Genomic DNA, 17,297 nt, shown 5'->3' on the forward strand with positions numbered 1-17,297 from the left:
TTTTCCCAATGGCCAGCACGTCCCTGACGATGTGGTTGGTTGGCAGCCAGGCAGCCACCTGCCTGGCGTGCTCCTCCTCACCCACACCGTGCTCCTCCTCACCCACACCGTGTGATCATCGCATGTTCTGTAAACGCCACTTTTAATCTGAAGCTGTGATCTGCCGTCAGTGTTGGTATAATATGGCTGACTGCTGCTAATGTATGCAATGCAATTATACTCGTGGTGACTATCCTGGGGCTCACTGGCGGAGGTTCTCTTTGGTTCCATGTGGTTCCATTTGCACCCTCTCAGAGTTACAGACTCTCCAAGGGGTCCATGGGGTTTTTGACAGCAAATTTTGATTTAGTTTTAGTCATTTTGAATAAAATGTCCTTTGTTTTAGTCATAATTTAGTCACCCGAACAGTTTTAGTTTTAGTCTAATTTTAGTCGACTAAATATCATAAGATTTTAGTCGACTAAATCCACTGTTGATTTGGTCAACTTTAGAATTGTTTTTTTTGGCAGGCCTTGATGGCATCATAATGACTGATTTTACACTTCGTTGCGTGCTGAAAATAGCCGGTCTACAAGCTCACAACGCGTCGCAGCGCGACGCGTTGTGAGCTTGTAGATCTGCTATTTTCAGCACGCAACACCTGAAAGCAACCAAACATAAAATGACTTTCTTCTCCACTAGTCCCACCCTAACGTTTTAGTCTAGGTTTTATTTTGTTGACGAAATTGTCAATATATTTAGTCTTAGTTTTAGTAATCACAGCTTAGTTTTTGTTTTGTTTTTATTTCATTTTTGTCAGTGAAAAAAAACATTTTTCGTCACTAGTTTGATGTGGACCCCCAGACCCCTGGAGGTCCCTGGACCCAGTGCTGTGTATTTAATCAATACTTGGCAGTGAAGTTGTTTTTGAGCGGTGGTCACACCGTCTCCATAGCGTGGCCGTGTGTGTAGGTATGTTTGTTTGTTAGTTAGTTTGTTTGTATGTGGGTGGGTGGGTCTGTATGTAGCCTCAAGCCTGTGTAGTACCTTTTCTGACCACACATGTTAAGGGAGGGGCGCTGTTGTCCAGGCCACACACACACACACACACACACACACACACACACACACACACACACACACACACACACACACACACACGGGGGGGGGGGGGGAGAACCACCGCTCAGTTCACACGGGTGTGATTTTTTACTGTTGTTTCCTGTTCTCTCTCTCCCACACACAAAGGCACAGCGTTTGAAAGAGGGCTGCTCTGCAGTGCAACAGTTCTGTCAAGGTCATTACAGCAACATCCAGGAGGTGTTGCAGCAGACAGGAGCCTGTGTGGGACTGTACTGTACCGCTGGCTCATTAGGCAAAGCTGCAAAGTCCAGCTCTAGTCTCCCTGCTGGTTGTGTAGCGAGCTCTGCTGTACAGAAGCCAACACTCCACCGTGTATCACTGTTCAATCCCCAAGTAGAGGGCCTCTTTGATGTGTGGAGAGACTGTGTGTGTGTGTGTGTGTGTGTGTGTGTGTGTGTGTGTGCGTGCGTGCGTGCGTGCGTGCGTGCGTGCGTGCGTGCGTGCGTGCGTGCGTGCGTGCGTGCGTGTGTGTTACTATACTTATGAGAACCAGAATTGTGGTTTTATGGCTGAATTCTTTTTTTTTAGTCAAGCTTGTACTGCAGATCTGCTATTTTCCGGCCGGCTTACACTTACATCATACATAAAATCATTGTTAAATGTTGAGGTCTTCACAAGTATAGTAATACAAACTGTTTGTGTGTGCAAGCGTGCGTGCGTCTGTGCGCGAGCATCGTTTCGTTATCTAATATTTGTCATCTTTTTTTGGGGGGGGAGAGATGAATAGATGTGGTTTCTTGATCAGAGAGGAATGGCGGTGTGCCAGCCGCTATGCAGATAACAGACTTACAAGATATTAAGTCTGTGGCGTGTGCTACTTACTCACTGTAAGCTGTACACAAAAACCTTCCGCAAGTCCCAAAACCAGGGTGTTATGTGTGTGTGCTCAATGCGTGCAGAGTGCGTGTACTGCAGGGTTCCCCAATAGGCGGCCCGCGGGCCATTTGCGGCCCGCAGGGGGCTACTGTCTGGCCCCCACCAACCCCAGTAATAATGGTGGTATAAGAGCAGCAGCAACACTACCTTGTATCTCCAAAGTTGTACGTTCTTTCGCAAAGTAAAGCCCTGCTTCATCAATACAAGGCTGTCGCACAAAAGTAGTGAAAACAGCAGATCTACAAGCACACAACGCCTCGCGGTGCGAGGCGTTGTGTGCTTGTAGATTGGCTGTTTTCACTAGTTTGAATCATTTTTAAAATGATAAATGCAAAACGTACTGTTTTGGACATACAACATTTTCACCCGACAACGACGATATCTGAACTGTCGCTGGAGTAGCGAGAACGCCACCGCCGCCCCCTGCAATGTTGTGGCCCTCAGCTTGGTACCCTAGACATGATTCGGCCCTTGAGGAAAACTAATCGGGGAACCCTGGTGTAATGTATTTCTACAGAATATCTGTAGCGAATGTTCAATATTATTAAGCTAATTAATATAGAACCAGGGGTGTTGGAGCTGTTTAAGATGCGGGGGCTCCGTCCACGGACGTGATGTTTTCTTTAGTTTAGTTTTTGTATGCGTTAAATCATTCATCTGAAAGACTCTCCAGAGTACCTCAAGAGATTATCGTGCCTAAGTCTTGGAAAACTTGCTATAATTACTATGTAGTGAAAGATTAGACGATAGCATGGGTCTTTAACAGGGGGTCCGGGACCCCTAGGGGGTCCTCAGAGTTACTATAGGGGGTCCTCCAAATCTTTGTGTGATAGAAAGCTTTTTCTAGTGTCCATATTCAGAGAACTTTAGCCAAAAATAGCAGATCTACAAGCTCTCGCGCAGCGAGGCGTTGTGAGCTTGTACATCGGCTATTTTCGGCAACAAGCTTTGGTGTAGAGGGGGAAAAGAGCACACTAAGTACAGAGTGAAAGTTCAAGTTTATTAAAGTGATCCCTGACTAATACAACAAATATGCCTTAATACATTATAATTGTCCTCTATAACTACAATGTAAAATTAAAAACACCTCAATTATTTTATTTCTTCTAGAAATAGCTAATCTTTCACTCAATAGGGGAAATGCCCGTCGCAAGCTGATGATGTCATAAATGTCAAGTGTGATCTATCCCTATGGAATTTATGGCATGCATGTGAAAATAAAAACAAACTTAATACTTCCTATGGTTAATATGCGCATCAAATCAATATTTCAAATTTGTTCGTGTTTTGTTTTTTTGCACATGCATGCCATAAAAATGACACATGACATTTATGACATCATCAACTTGCGACAGGCATTTCCCCTACTGAGTGAAAGATTAGCTATTTCTAGAAGAAATAAAATAATTGAGGTGTTTTTAATTTTACATTGTAGTTATAGAGGACAATTATAATGTATTAAGACATATTTGTCGTATTAGTCAGGGATCACTTTAAGGGTTGACGGTTGGTTAAATATCTGAAAACACAAATGACATGAATCCAAAACACACTGATGGTTGTGCTGTCAAATCATGAAACTATAGGGAATCTACGAACAGGTTGTGGGGGTCCCTGCTTCATCTCTCTCTCCTTGGCCTGAACACGTTGAAGACCCCTGGACTATATAGCAATAGCTGCACTTCTTCACCAAAGTTCATATCGCGAAATAAATAAGAAAGTCCAACTCCTGCCATTGCCCTTGAGCCAGGGTAAGTGGCATTACAAGTAGAGTTGGTCCCCAGGCGCTGCATGCTCTGTGGCCGCACATCGCTTGCACTCTTAAGTATATTCGGGGCCAATCAGAGGACAAAACGCACCCAAGGTGATAATAAAGTATAAAGTTAACTTCAGTCCTTCAGCAGACCTTGAGGTGTCGTGTGGAGGAGGAGGGCCACGTGCTGGGACCTGGGAGCCCCACAAACCTTTGTTGGATATTTATGAGCGTCTCGCTCGGCACAGAGCGAGTTCTGTCAGGAAACTCAGTGCAGTTGTTTGGCGGCCGACCAACACACACTCACTTCATTCTCAGAAAGCTAAACTTTAAACTGGAAGTTTGCACTGCTCATATGCCTGCTTGCTTTGCTGCTATTCATGCTGTTCCTGCTGCTGCTGCTGCTCTCACCAGAGCCTGTTGTTAAAAAAAGAATTATGCTCACCCTCCACCACCCCAGCTACAGTCAGGATCACCGAAGCTTATAGCTTATCACAACAACCAACCATCTCAAGATCTTCAGCTAGTTCTCCCAGCAAGACTTCAGAGCCTTCCATACGATTCAAAGACATCTCGGTTAAGTTCTCCCCGGACACCACTGCAGCGGGTCCTAATCCTTGTAACCAGTCCCTTTTGGAGTAGCAATTCTTTACAGTACCTGCCATTTTGATCTGCTGTTTATGATCTTGGTTGTCCCACACAAGCCCCCGTTGTCTGCTAAACAGATGTCATGCTGTTATCCGTTTTTGCCAAGTCCTGGAAAAGACACGCTGTGATTGGTACAGTCACTTTGATTGGCAGATGTGTCGAATGTTCACCCCAAAACTTGATTTACATGACTGTGGCGGCTCGTGTGGGACAACCAAGGCATGGATGTGTGTACAATGCTTAAGTAGCAATTATCCTATGAAAAGTAATATGTTCTATCCGTCTGTCTTGCAATGTTATATGAGATACATAAAGTGGTTCCTGTGTAAATACGCTGTAAAGCTTACTAGGATCTCCTTTTAGTTGACCTTGTGACAGTGATCTGTGCTGTAATGAAACTGTACTTTTTTCTATTGCAAACTGTTAATAAACTCTTCAATCAATCAATCAATCAATCAATCAATCAATCAATCAATCAATAGGCGTATGGGCTCCACTCTATGCTATGAGGGCTGCTGTGGGTTCTGCTGGGGAAACTGGACGACAGGTGAATTTCTGCCTAATAGAAGTAATTTGGGATCAATATAAGTAGGAAAATAAGCCTAGTGCCTAGATGTTACATGTTTCCATGAACTTATTCGAATTAGGGAAGCGAATTATCAGAAATACGCATTAAGACCCGTTTCAATTTGCGGGTGTCATTCGAATTAGCGACGTCGCATGAGTTGATCGGGCAGATTTTTTCAGACCGAAACTGAGCACTGCACGTCTGACTGATGATCGGTCGCTGCACAGTGCTCATCCTGCAAGTTTCAGCGTCCTCTGGAAGGTGGCCGATCTGCAAGCTCACAACGCCGCACGGAGACGTGGATGCGAGCTGCTGTGAGCTTGTAGATCGGCCACTTTTGGCACGCGACACCATGTGATGAGGAAGGGTTAGCCACGGATGGCTTGACTCCAGGAGGTGAAAACGGGAGGAATTTACACACGGTCCGTGTCACTCTGTGTGTAACAAACTACCGGTTTGTTTTGTGGGCTAACGGACGTTAAGCGGCAGGGGAAAGTGTTAAATTGGAGTACGATATGGACCAAGAACGTCATAATATATTCGCATTTATTGTCTGACCCGTTTCCATTCACAAATGCGCATTTGGTTTATTCGATAAAGCCTCAAAATCCACCTGCTCCAAGCGGATAATTTCTTTTTTGCGGATAACGAAAGTTCATTCGCATTTTGAAGTGTTTCCATAAAAAGATGGAAACGCCACAATAGTTGTCCTTTAATTAGCTTTTTACCACCTTTTCTCCCCAATTCTTTGTCGTTGTGCCAATTGATTCCTCCTCACAGTGTTGTCACTCCTCTTGTATCCTTATGGCCTCAACAAAATTTAAATTCAAATTTATGTCCGATCACCCTGTGATCAATTAGCAGCTATAACTAACATTAGCGATAGCCTGCTGCGTTAGCTCGTGTAAAGTCATTAAAATAAGAACCACGTTTAATAATGAGCCCGCTGCGCTCTTCTCATCTCCAGACTAATTTACAGTCGCCACATCTCCCTCTTAATCCCCTGTATAATCGCCATAATCTTTGTTTCACTCCAGGCTAAATAATTATCTGGCATGGGAAAGTTTCAAATTACTTAAAAATAAAAATAAACTTAAGATAAATAAAATAATAAATCAAACCCTAATGAGAGATTGGTTGGAGGTTGGTGGTCTTAAAACTCATTTTGTGCTCCTGAAATTAACGGATTAAAATGTCCAGCGTGCCTCTCGCTTTCTCCATAAGCGGCCAGTCTCTTATTTTGAAGGCCAGAAGTCGATTGCGTAAACACTTCCGGTTTGACGTTGACGTCATCACGTCATTCACCGGAATCGCTCGTCGTCAACATGCCGTTGTGTAATGGCGGATCGTTGCTTTTCAACATGTGTTTTATTAGCGAGAATCTACTGCCATCCTCCCCTTTGAAAGTGTTGTTTGGAGATAATGGACATTAAAGATGAGATTCCCCGTCTGCCTCAATGTTATGGGATTACTATTTTGTGCACGTGGTTCCGTGATGATGATGAATCGGCGAGGGCGATTGTGCCAGGACCTTCCGCGCAGCTACAGGGTAGGAGAACCGCCGTTACAGTAATAGAGTACTTTTCACGAGTATACTCGGGATCGGCACCATATGATACTCGAGTATTTTTCACGAGTATTCTCGGGATCGGCTACAAATGAGTTAACATCCAGGACCTTAAGACCCTTAAGCCCCGCCTCCTCCCGACACCACTGGTGCACGTGGGTTAATTAATTACTAATAATTAAGCAGAGGTTAAGTAAAGGTAACTCACTTCCTTAAGAACATTACTGGACCGCTGGAAGAATGAAGGACACAGCAGAGGTCAGCCGCAGTGAAACCGGGAGAGAGAAAGACACATACAGACATGTTTTCGTCCATGCCGTACCTCTTATCCCTAAACTTCTTTGCTTTTTTAATTTATTTTATTTATTTATTACATTTTTGAAAACATTTTAAAGTACTTCAAATACGCATGGACGCAAATAGAGCCCAGATTCTTCCAGGACCAAGGACATGCTGGGCCCCTGATTCAGCCCGGGAAAAAGAGTTGGAGAGAGGTCCTCATTGCGCGCTATGGAGAGAGATCTCTCTCTATAGCGCTGCTGCTGCTCAAAGATTTGCCATTTCAGATCATGACAAGTGACAAGCCAGTGCGGGCCAATTACATGAGTTATATTTCGTCGTTGTCGGGTGGAAACCTTGTACGTCCAAAACCGTTTGTTTTGTATTTATCATTTTAAAAATGATTTAAACTAGTGAAAACAGCCGATCTACAAGCACACAACGCCTCGCACCGCGAGGCGTTGTGTGCTTGTAGATCTGCTGTTTTCACTACTGTGCAAACGGCCTTGTATGATGAAGCAGGGCTTGCTTTGCGAAAAAATGTTCAAAAACTAGGTTTCTGCCCGACATTTTTTTCCTAATGGCCGGCCTGGACCGGCCGTGAATGAACCGGCCGTTCGGGAGTTGTCCCGCTTTTTCCAATGGCCAGCACGTCCCTGTCCAGGACAACATCAGAAACTAACACAGGGAGGTCTAATAGTGACGTGGAACCAGGAATCGGTTCCGTCACATGTGGAACCGTTTCCGGAACCAGGTTTTTATCCACACTGTCAACCACAATACCACTGGCTCTGAACATCTTTGATTTCAAGGACCACCATACCATGACTCCGAGAGAAATGGAACCAGGTCCATTTGGTTCCAGACCGGGGTCCATTTGGAACCCCCTCGAGGAACCCAGAGGGTCCCTGGACCTCACTTTGAGAACCACTAGAATACTACAGTATGTACGCAATACTGTATGGATGATCGTATTTGATCAAAACAATGTTAACCATTAAGGAATGGTACCGCTAAATTGTTAAAATCGTAAAGGATCCGAACCCTATAGACCAGGGGTCTTCAACAGGGGGTCCGGGACCCCTAGGCGGTCCTCAGAGTTACTACAGGGGGTTCGCAACTATTTGTGTGATGGGGAACATTTGCTGAAAATAGCAGATCTAAAATCTCACAACGCCTCACGCAATTGTGTTGTAGAGTTGGTGTAGTGAAGAAAAGAGCAGACCAAGTACAGAGCCAACAGTCAAGTCGACTAAATATTGAGGGGTTTTTAAAAGGTTAACTGTCTGAAAATGCACATTAGCATGAATCCGACTATCTATGAAATCTATGAAAAAGTTGAATCTGCAACACAGTCTGTCAGCTAAGGGGTCCTTGGCCTTTAAAACGTCAAAGACCCCTGCTATAGATATCTTCCAGGACAACAAGACTAAGATCAGAAAAGACAGCGGGTCTAATAGTGGCTGCCCATGCTGTTCCCATGTGAGGCACCAGATTCTCATTTTTGTGGTACAACATGGTTGTTCAATGAAGTATAAATTTGCCTTTAAATAGTTCTGCCTTTTGGGGAGATGTTGGCCTTGTTAGACTCACATAGACTGAAAGGACCCATTAACCCAGTAATGACGGCCCCAAAAAAAGCCTGATCCAAAAAGAAATTGTTACATTTGTCAAGTGGAAACGTGCCCCAATCAGAAGAATGACATGCTTACATCACATGTTTTGCTGGTAGCTACTGTATACCTAATCACATTTACTGAGAAAAACTAAAAAGAAAAGAAGAAAAAAAGAGACAGCCTGTTCTGTACATGGAATTGGACTGTAAATACAACTTGAGTACAGTACTTACAGTAAGTACGTTTTTGAGTATCTGAGCTTTACTTGAGCATTTGTATTTTTTGATTCTTGTGACTCTTCACTCCACTACGTTTCAAAGACAATTATTGGAGTTTTGAACACTATGAATGAGCCAATATAGTGAAAATAATATTTGAGGAGTATACCGGTATATACTTTGACTCGAGTTGAGTACTTTGACCACCATTGTTTGATTGATTGATTGATTGAAGACGTTTGAATAGGAAAAGGTACAGTTTCATGACAGTACAGTTCACTGGTACAAGCTCAACTAAAAGTATATGCCCAGGAAAGCCTATGGTTTGTTTCAATTCAGCCAACTACTGTATACCGATGTTTCCTGTTGAGATTGACACATTTCACCCAGGTTTTTTCATCTCCCTCACGTCACTCTGTCTGCTGACCTCACTCAGCAACAAAATAAACATATAATAAACATAAAATAAAAAAGCAGTGATCACCCCATGATGTGCACTGCAATGTAGTTTCAAATGCACTACATTGCAGGTGCTTTTTGAGATTGAAGCACGTGTGACATCTGGGCAGCTACTGTAGCTTGCCCCAGGAAATGTGCCAAGCTCAACAGGAAACAACGGTACACCCAATCGCTGCTCCTGAAAACATGGGCCTGCCTGTTTCCTCTAGACCAGGGTGCAAACACTCGTCTCTCTCATCACCGCGCTGATTAGCGGCCTGTAGACAGGATATGAAAGGAGTTCACCGGTCCGGTGTCATTTCCTCCTAGAAAAGGCTAATGTCTTTTTAGATAAGAGAAGGAATAGCAGGCGAGCGGGGCAGGGGAGAGGAGAGGAGAGGATCAGCTACCATTGTGATCAGGGGCGTCAATTGGGTATGGCAGGGGTATGCAGCTGCCATACCCTGGGTCCAGGGGGGGAAAATAAAAGTTACTTTTAAATATAAATCCATGAATGTCTCTTTGTCTATCTGTGCTGGTTATTATGTTGTTAAATTACAGTAAAATAACTACAAATGCAAAATTTAACATAATGGTCACTTTAACAAGGTATTATAATTATTCTCCCACTTGTTGTATTCTCCCCATCTTGACAAAATGGTAGTATATTCCCAGGTTCCGCTGGTCAGCTGCACAGGTGCAATGCATTATTGTTAATTGTAGCACGTTTACTGACATGCCAAGTTTAGCTGCACTTGAACAACCGTTCCAGGCTGCCATATCCAGCCAAAGAAACCGTAGAAACCTGGGTAAAAACTGTCAAAACTATTTTTTTTTCAGACATTGTGAAAATAGCCGATCTATATGCTCACAACGCCTCGCAGCGTGAGGCGTTGCGCGCATGTAGATCTGCTATTTTCACATAGAACCGTGTTATACAAAATGTAATGCCTCTTTTCCATGAGGACTCCCATCTTTGCCATACCCTAGCTTTTGCTGAACTGACGTAACTGATTGTGATGGAATTCACGTCTTCTCCGCACCGCAGTGCATGGTACGCTACGCTACGGCACGCACACTGTGATGATAGCGATGCTGGGATGAATCCTGACAAAGGAAGAAAAACTTTTTTCCCCCAGAGAGGCTTCTCCTCACCTGAAAGAGTCTTTTCTTCCACCCCTTAGACCTGCGTATCTCACTATGTGCACGTACGTGCGTCTGTGTACAATATGAGTGCGTGTGCGTGTGCGCGCGCGCGTGTGTGTGTGTGTGTGTGTGTGTGTGTGTGTGTGTGTGTGTGTGTGCGTGCGTGCGTGTGTGTGTGCGTGCGTGTGTGTGCGCATCTGTAGACGTGTAGGAGTGTTTGTTCACATTCCACGAGGCCCCAGAAACCAAAGGGAAACTAATTCAATCCTCCACCTCGTCTGGAGTGGAGAACAGGGAGTCTTAAAGCCAATGCAATCAGCTCAGTCACGCAGCCTGGCGAATAGCACAGACACTGGGCACAACAACAGACAGACAGACAGACAGACGGACAGGGAGGGAGGGAGGGAGGGAGGGAGGAAGGGAGGGAGGGGGGGGGGGATGCAGAGAACATGACGTCGTTGTCAGGTGTAAACGGATATGTCCAAAACCTTCCCCTGAAAACAGACGATCTACAAGCACACAACGCCTCGCACCGCAAGGCGGTGTGTGCGAAAAGACGTACAAGTCTGAAACTTGGAGATGAGCTAAATGCCTGTGACACCGAGACATGGCCAGGGTTCCAATTGAAAAAACAAAACAAAACAACAACAAAAAAACAGAGAGGGGGACATTTTGTGAACAACTAACTCATTTAGCGCCTCAGACATGAAAGGGTTAATTGTCCAGCCTGCCGGCCGCCTGCTCCGTCCGCGGCCAGTCTCTTATTTTGAAGGCCGGAAGTAGATCGAGCTAACTAAACGAAGTCCTACTTGACGGAGATTCGCCCGGAAGTAGTTCTGGTCCAAATGTAAACAGGGGTGGAAGATGGATCCCTTTATGCTTGTGCTATTTTAGCGAGAATCCAATGCTATCCTTGGCATCAAAAGTGTTTTTTGGAGAAAATGGCCGATAAAGATGAGAAAGACCGTTGGTTTCAATGTTATGGGCACGTGGATGCGCGCTGATGATGAATCGGCGACTCCACCCGTGCCAGGGCTTTTCACCGGACGGTAGGTAGCCATTGCCAGCTTTACTGTATATACAGTATATTGCCCGCGACATCGCGGGATTGGCACTCTAGATACCTTTTAATATTTCGCGAGTATTCGTGGGAATGGCACTATATGAGACATGTGTACTTCTTCCTAATGCTGGGCGATATGACTTCATAATGCTTCTTCCTAATGTGACTTCACATCAATATAAACATTATTCAGCAAACCTTTGCCTCGTTTACGATTAAGATTTCGATTGAGTTTTCTTTGTGTCAGTTAAGTAAGTGATAGGCCTATATGAGAAATAAGAAAATATCAATAAAAAAAAGAACGTTTCTCTATAATTGGATTAAACCACGTGAGCGAGATCAAGTCAATAACCAAGGTTATTGGTTCTAACATTTGGTCTTTAGTTATTTCTTGTTCGACCCCCTCCCCTTCATATGGCGCTGAGTGTGCGATGATAGACCACGAGGCAGGGACGTGCTGGCTGGGCCCCTGATTCAGCCCGGGAAAAAGAGTTGTAGAGTCCTAGCCTCGCAACAGCCAGACTCTCCCAGGGGAGAGTCTGGGAGTTCTCCATAGACAACGCATTACGCGATGACGTAGTTACTCACTTTGACTGACAGGTCCAGTCAGTAGTCATCAGCGCATCAAAACATCGTCGGGAGAACATCAAATACGTCTTTTCCAGACAGAAATTCTAAAGGTGCAAACTGTTGTTCGTGTTTAAGTTATGAGATGCCGTTGATTTCAGATAAAACTTCGCTTAATGCAGCTTTTATTTGCGATTTGTGAACTCGCGTCGGACATGGGGTCCACCATGTTTGTTTACAAAATGCGAGAGCTGTAGCAGCCGCTCGACCAATCAGGAGCGGTGTGAGGCGGGTTCGCTCGAAATGCAGCCTTTTGATTGGACATTAGAAACCCAAGTTCTCATAAAGAGGCTCGATGGGAGGGACACCAGACCAAGAAAGGAAGCACATTGGTGAGGAAGTAGCTCGGGATGGCTTGCGAAGCTAGTAGATTTGCCATTTCAGATCATGACAAGTGACAAGCCAGTGTGGGCCAATTACATGAGTTATATTTCGTCGTTGTCGGGTGGAAACCTTGTATGTCCAAAACCATTTTAAAAATGATTTAAACTAGTGAAAACAGCCGATCTACAAGGTGCGAGGCGTTGTGTGCTTGTAGATCTGCTGTTTTCACTACTTTTGTGCGACAGCCTTATATGATGAAGCAGGGCTTTGCTTTGCGAAAAAAAAATTACAAATTTGAAACTTGGAGATACAAGGTTTCTGCCCGACAGTGACGATTTACTTTGTTGGCCGCCCAGCCCCCAAAATGGAACGAAGGCAGACATTCTATTTTTATTGTTTTCCTAATGGCCAGCCTGGACCGTGCCGGGAATGAAACGGCCGTTCGGGAGTTGTCCCGCTTTTCCCAATGGCCAGCACGTCCCTGCCGCGAGGGGAGAGTCGGCGGGAAAAGAGAGAGAGAGAGACGCACCGAACGCCGGAGGAGAGGATGAGTGTTTATAGGCTGGGGAGGGGAGGGGAGGGGAAGGAGAGGGGGTGGAGGGGAGGGGGGAGGAAGGTGAAGGTGACAATCTCTCTGCCTCCACTCATCAGCTGCAGATAATGGGATGAAGGTCACCGCCGCTCCACAGCTGATGAGAGGGACTTAACAACGCTCAACATCAGCTGCTCCCTGCAGGGGTGTCGCACCACATTCTGGGCCCCGGGTACAACACTTGCCCCCCATGAATGTTCTTCATAGGGGGAGGAGGGGGTTCAACCCCACAAATTAACGCGTAATAATGCGTTCCCAGTATAAACTGGGAACGCATTATTACGCGTTAATTTGTGCTTTAACTATTGAAAAATAGCAGATATACAAGCTCGCAGCGCGGCACCGCTGCGAGCTTGTAGATCTGCTATTTTTGAAAAATCGTGTAAATATTTCAAATCCTTCTAAGGTTTTTTTTTTGCAAAAACCTATGTTTCTATGTCAGTGCTGCTCAAACCTTTCATGTGAAGGACCCCCAAAATTATATGTGTTTGGCCACGGACTACCCATCTCAAAATATTTCTTTCTAGTGACCCCCCAGAAGCAACATTTTAGTGACAAATGTTCGCTTAAAAATACATAATTATATTCAAAGATTTGCACACATTTTCACAACTTTTCAAAAATAGCAGATCTACAAGCTCGCAGCGCGGCACTCGGTGCCGCGCGGTGAGCTTGTATATCTGCTATTTTCCGATAGCTAAAGTATAAAATAATTAAGGGCCCTCCACCTTGGGCCCTAGTAACTCAGTCCCACTCCCCCCCCCCCCCCCCCCCCCCCCCCCCCCCTTGTGACACCCCTGCCCCCTGCCTCTCAGGCAGCGCTGGGGTAAAAGTATACTCAAATGTGTTTTACTTAAGTAAAAGTATCAATACTGCAATGTAGAAATGCTCTGTTAGGGTGCCCTCACACCAAAATACCTAGAGTGGAATCCGCCAATGCATTTCAATGAGAATGGGGCGTTTTTTTTTTTTTTTGCAGAAATCCTCTACTGGCAAAAAACGCTCCATTCTCATTGAAATGCATTGGCGGATTCCACTCTAAGTATTTTGGTGTGAGGGCACCCTTACAAGTAAAAGTCCATGCAGAATTCAAAATGTACTTGAGTTAAAAGTACAAAAGTGTTGGTATAAAAATGTACCAAAAGTAGAAAGTACCGTACTCATTATGCAGAATGTGCCCCTTCAAGTTTTTGGAACGTATTTGAAAATAGAAGTGAAAGTAGAAGTGGTTAATGCATGTTTTTTGTAATAATAATCAACATACAAAGTAACTAATTACTAATGTTCTCAAATAAATGTAGTGGAGTAAAAGTAAAATATTTTGATTCGAGATGTAGTGGAGTAGAAGTAAAAGCATTAGAAAAAAGTAAGATACAAATACCTCAGAATTTTAGTACAGTACTTGAGTAAATGTACTTAGTTACTTTATACCACTGCTTGCGGCTGTTGAGCACAGATAAAAAGGCTGCCAGTTCATTACAGAAAGGAATGCTGATGTTTGCTAGAGGCCCTACGACGTGCAGGTTTTCCTCACGGCGGAAATATTGTTTGGTTAGGTGGTTCGGCAGCAATGGGGTTCAAACGTTAAACGCTTCAGCCGTTGAGTGGTTCCAGTGGTTTCAGTGGTTAGCTGGTGACATATAGTAGCAGACATATAGTAGCAAGTAAACAGCGAGGAGAGGGGAGGGGAGCGGAGGATGATGGGGGATGGGTTGGAGGAGGAAGTGTGACAGATTTCCTTCTCCCCAACCGCCTTTTGAAGTTCAGAGAGTCTGCTACAGTAAAAATATCATTTATACTGTATGTACACAGCAGGTCTCATAGTCTATACAGTGAATATTACGTACTGTATAGCATTGGTTCTCAAAGTGGGGTCCGGGGACCCCCAGGGCTCCTTGAGCGAGTCCCAGGGGATCCCCAGCTAAATGATAGTTCAGAACCAAATGGACTCTTATGGGTATTTAACTCAGAGAGTGCATACAAATAGAACCAAAGGGACCCTAACGGGTCTATTCTGTATACATCAGCTATTTTCAAAAGATGTTGACATTCTTTGAAAATGTTTGAACGTTTTTTGTCATTTTTAACAGCACGAATCTTGTATGGGGGTCCTTGCCACAACACCTTTTCAGGTGGTGGTCCACGGCCAAATACACATTCATTTAGGGGTCCTTGACATGAAAATGTTTGAGAACCAATGCTGTATAGGCAGGTACAGTCCATAGAGTGTACTGCAGTGAATGTACAATATGTAAACAGCAGGTACAGTCCATAGGGTCTACTACAGTGTGAATATATAATCTAGAATGTATATAGCAGGTACAGGGTGTCTAGTACATAGTGTCTAGTACAGTGTGAATACATTATCTATGTACATAGCAGGTCTGGGCTGTATGCTTGCAGCGGTCCTGCTTTAAAGAGCCACTCAAGCTGCTGTGTTCCAGTGATTCTCAACCTCGTTTAATTACAAGGACCCTCAGTTTGATTTGCATTATTATTATTTTTTTCATCATCTCTCTGACCCCAATCTACAGTTACAGTTAATTGAGCTCTCAGAGCGTGGCAAATGGAACCAAACGGAAGGGCTCTGTTTGGTTACAGACTGGCGGTCCCTAATAGCGCACTATTAAGTCGACGGAAGCACAAATCAAAGCCTTGTAGCTGTAGTAACGCTACGCTACGCCACGGCGTGTTGGCTCCACATACTACAACGCTACGCTACGCCACGGCGCGTTGGCTCCACATACTACAACGCTACGCTACGCCACGGCGTGTTGGCTCCACATACTACAACGCGACGCTACGCCACGGCGCGTTGGCTCCACATACTACAACGCTACGCTACGCCGCGGCGCGTTGGCTCCACATACTACAAAGCTACGCTACGCCACGGCGCGTTGGCTCCACATACTACAACGCTACGCTACGCTACGCCACGGCGCGTTGGCTCCACATACTACAACGCTACGCTACGCCACGGCGCGTTGGCTCCACATACTACAACGCTACGCTACGCCACGGCGCGTTGCCTCCCACATACTACAACGCTACGCTACGCCACGGCGCGTTGGCTCCACATACTACAACGCTACGCTACGCCACGGTGCGTTGGCTACACATACTACAACGCTACGCTACGCCACGGCGTGTTGGCTCCACATACTACAACGCTACGCTACGCCACGGCGCGTTGGCTCCACATACTACAACGCTACGCTACGCCACGGCGTGTTGGCTCCACATACTACAACGCGACGCTACGCCACGGCGCGTTGGCTCCACATACTACAACGCTTACGCTACGCCGCGGCGCGTTGGCTCCACATACTACAACGCTACGCTACGCCACGGCGCGTTGGCTCCACATACTACAACGCTACGCTACGCCACGGCGCGTTGGCTCCACATACTACAACGCTACGCTACGCCACGGCGCGTTGGCTACACATACTACAACGCTACGCTACGCCACGGCGCGTTGGCTACACATACTACAACGCTACGCCACGGCGCGTTGGCTCCACATACTACAACGTGACCTTGTGCTATGAAAAAACCCCGAAAAAACGACCTTCACTTCTCAGTCAAGCTGTTGAAAACACCCCCACATGACCAGGCAAAGACGGCTCGCCCGAGGGCTTGAGCTTGTACAGAGAGAATGTGGGGCGTAGGTAAAAAGGTGGAGAGAGAGAGGGCGAGAGAGAGAGAGAGAGAGAGAGAGAGAGAGAGAGAGAGAGAAAGAGAGAGAGCGAGAGAGAGAGAGACACACACACACACACACACACACACAGATGGAAGCGAACACGCGTACAACATGCGAGGGATGTATAAACGCCGTAATTGCAGCGCTTCGTTGGGTGGGTAAAAGTGACCTGGATGGCCTGCAAGCTCATTGGCTCGGGCGTTCGTCTGATTCCCCGCCGACGGGGACCAATGGGAGCCGTCGCTATGGGTTTCGAGAAGGTAAGGGGGGGACGTGAGTGAGTGAGGGAGGGAGGGGGGAACGAGAGAGAGAGAGAGAGAGAGAGAGGTGAAGGATAAAAGCGGAGTAGAGAGGGGGGAGGAGGAGGAGGAGGAGAGAGGGAGAGATGGAGAGATGGAGGGGACTGGAGTGATGATGCTTTTGTACTGGAGACAAAGCCAACAGCTACTGGAGTGCTGATAATACCCTTCAGCTGCTGCCGTACAAACCTTGGCGCGTGTGTGCGTGCGCGCGCGTGTGCATAGCCTACACTTGTCCCCACAAGTATGGTAGAATTTGAGAAACATTACATTTGTGAGGACAACATTTTCCTGGTCCACAAAAAAAGGGTTGTTTTTTTTATGGTTAGAAATAGATTTTTAGAGTTATAGGCTCACAAATGAAGGAAATGGGTTGGGTTTAGCGTTAGGATTAGTCATTTACCATTACAGGTTAGGTTTGTTGCCACGAGAGTCGTGATTGATTCATGCACAGTCGC

This window comes from Nannobrachium achirus, assembly GCF_963921795.1.
Source record: "Nannobrachium achirus genome assembly, chromosome: 5".
Taxonomy (NCBI): Eukaryota; Metazoa; Chordata; class Actinopteri; order Myctophiformes; family Myctophidae; genus Nannobrachium; species Nannobrachium achirus.